This window comes from Nannospalax galili, unplaced genomic scaffold (genome assembly GCF_000622305.1).
Source record: "Nannospalax galili isolate Female #2095 unplaced genomic scaffold, S.galili_v1.0 scaffold1740, whole genome shotgun sequence".
NCBI classification, from domain to species: domain Eukaryota; kingdom Metazoa; phylum Chordata; class Mammalia; order Rodentia; family Spalacidae; genus Nannospalax; species Nannospalax galili.
Genome location: NW_008346390.1, coordinates 286241 through 288880, shown reverse-complemented (window position 1 = coordinate 288880; position 2640 = coordinate 286241). Strand labels below are relative to the sequence as shown.

The window sequence follows — 2640 nt, the reverse complement described above, 5'->3', positions numbered from 1 at the left end:
CAAAAAAAAAAATTAGCTAGTTTAAAACGTCAAAGGAATCAGGTTATGAAAGCTTTTATCTTATTTGACCACAGTACCAGTAGCCAGAGCTAGGAAAGAAGCTCAACGTGACAAAGGGAAAGGCTGAGGGGAAGGTCAGAGGAAGGAGGGCAGAGGCGAAGGCTGGTGAGGATCACTGGTAGTAAGAGGTGGCTCTGAGTATGACAGAAACAGACAAGACAGGGAGACTGGGTCCAGGTCCGACAGGAGGCTCTGGAGAGCCCTGCAGGGGGCGGCCTTCGCACAGCCCTTTGGGGCCTTCCTGTGGTCTGGAATGCCACAAGTCAGTCTAGTGGTACTCAAGCCTGGCTGTGTCCACACGCTTCAGGTCCACATGCCACACGGAGCCTGGGCACTTTTCCTTGGGTATTGTGTTTGCTCATGTCCCTCCGTCTACCCTGCCAGCTCTGCCCCACTGCTGCTGACCCACAGTGGGATTCTTCACCTCCTCAAGCACTTGACCGTGGGTGGTCAGGGAAAACTTCCAGAAGGCCTGGCTTCCCTGGCTCTTGCTAAGGAAGCAAAAAGCAGACTTGGTGGTGAGAGTTCTTGCTCTCAGGCCACAGGGAATCTGTTCACTAGAGCTGTGCCACACTGCCTTGAGAGCCAGGGTGTGCTCACCTGATCAGGCCTCTAGAGCACAACACAGCAGGCAGATCAAGGCTCAAGGCCTGCTACTCAGTAGACACTGCCCTTGGACATGCAGCCTGACCTCTTGGACCCTCTGTGAGATCATCTGAAAAAAAAAGACTTGCTACCTCACAATTGCTAATCTTTTGTGAGGAGTCAATGAGGGATGTGAGGTCTCAATAACTTGTTTGTCCTCTTACCTAGCTGCTTGTGCCACGTGGTGTCCACCACAAAAAAAAAAAACCAGGCAGCCAGCTGCACCAGTTTCCTAGGCTGCTGTAACAGACTTAATGGCTTAAAACACCAATTTTCCACCTACAGTTAAGAGGTCAGAAGTCCAAAGTCAGTTTCACTAGACTGGAGTCAGCTGCAACCTGAGGCACAAAGCCCCTTCCTCCACCCTCACGGACAGCCTGTTACACTTCCTTCTGACTCTGACCCTCCTGCTCCCCCTGTATGACACTTGTCCTGGACCCACCCAGATGATCCAGTGTCATCTGCCATCTCAAGATCATGAGTCTAAGCATGTGTCAAGTCCCAGATAGCAGATTCACAGGTTCTGGGGATAATGGTGAGGGCATCCTACACGCAGATTTTTGGACACTTATTCACAGTACTGGGCAGAGGGAATGAGAACTGGCCCTCGCCCTTCTGCTACAGCACAGCACTCTGCTCTCCCAAGCCACTTCTACAGCTTGGATCTTACGTACCACCAAAGGGCCTAGTGGTAGACTTGCCCCCCATAGGGTGGCACTTTTGGAAGGTGGTGGTGCCTTTAAAAGGTGGGGTCTACCCTTTTCTTTAGATGCCCTTGCAAAAGAAGGCATAGTAGCTCTGCACAGAGCGAAGAGGAGAAATATGGAGAGGCTGACTCTTGCTTGTGGTGGGGTAACCCTGAATTCCTTTGATGACCTGAATCCTGGCTGTCTGGGACATGCAGGGCTTGTATATGAGTATACACTGGGAGAAGAGAAGTTCACCTTCATTGAGAAATGTAACAATCCCCGTTCTGTCACATTACTGGTCAAAGGACCAAATAAGCACACACTGACTCAAATCAAGGATGCAATAAGAGATGGCTTGAGAACTGTCAAAAATGCTGTCGATGGCGGCTATGTTGTCCCGGGTGCTGGTGCCGTAGAAGTGGCCATGGCAGGAGCCCTGATTAAATACGAGCCCAGTGTGAAGGGCAGGGCTCAACTTGGAGTCCAGGCATTTGCAGATGCCTTGCTCATTATTCCCAAGGTTCTTGCCCAAAACTCTGGTTTTGGCCTTCAGGAAACATTAAAGTTCAAGTCGAACATTCAGAATGGGGTCAGCTTGTTGGTGTAGATTTAAATACAGGAGAGTCAATGGTAGTGGAAGTAGGTGTATGGGGTAACTACTATGTGAAGAAACAGCTTCTTCACGCCTGCACTGTGATTGCCACCAACATTCTCCTGGTAGATGAGATCATGAGAGCGGGAATGTCCTCTCTGAAAGGCTGAACTGTCCCTTTTATCTGAATCTGGAAGGCTACAGAATGATCCAGGGGAAAAAACGATCATTTTTGTCCAAGATTTAAGCAATTTTCAAAGGAATTTCCTTTTCCCATATGAAGAAAGGAGAGAACACTTGGCACTATTTCAAATTACAATACTGTAAAATCGTAATTACAGTATTTTTCATTACACTGTGTACAAACATAAAGCAGGACCTCTCTGCCCACTGAACAAGATGTCTTAGCTGCAGTGATAGGAAATTACCTGTTTAGAGGAGCATGTTGTCTACCTTGTTCCTTAAATGTTTGAAAAATTGTGGTGGTTTAACTTTCCTAAGCTGGGCATGGTGGTATACTTCTGTAATCCCAGCATTTGGGAAGTAAAGTCAGGAAGACAAAGTTTGAAGGCAGTTTGGGCTACATGAGAACCTATCTTAAAAGAAAAATAAAATTGCTTTTCTTATGACTATAAAAAAGGGGGGGCGTCTAGT

At 47.8% G+C, this 2640-nt stretch overlaps 1 pseudogene; it reads left to right on the top strand.

Moving 5' to 3' along the window:
- Nucleotides 1-1194: 1194 nt before the first annotated feature.
- LOC103741854 lies at nucleotides 1195-2156 on the top strand (annotated as a pseudogene).
- The last annotated feature ends 484 nt before the right edge of the window (nucleotides 2157-2640 follow it).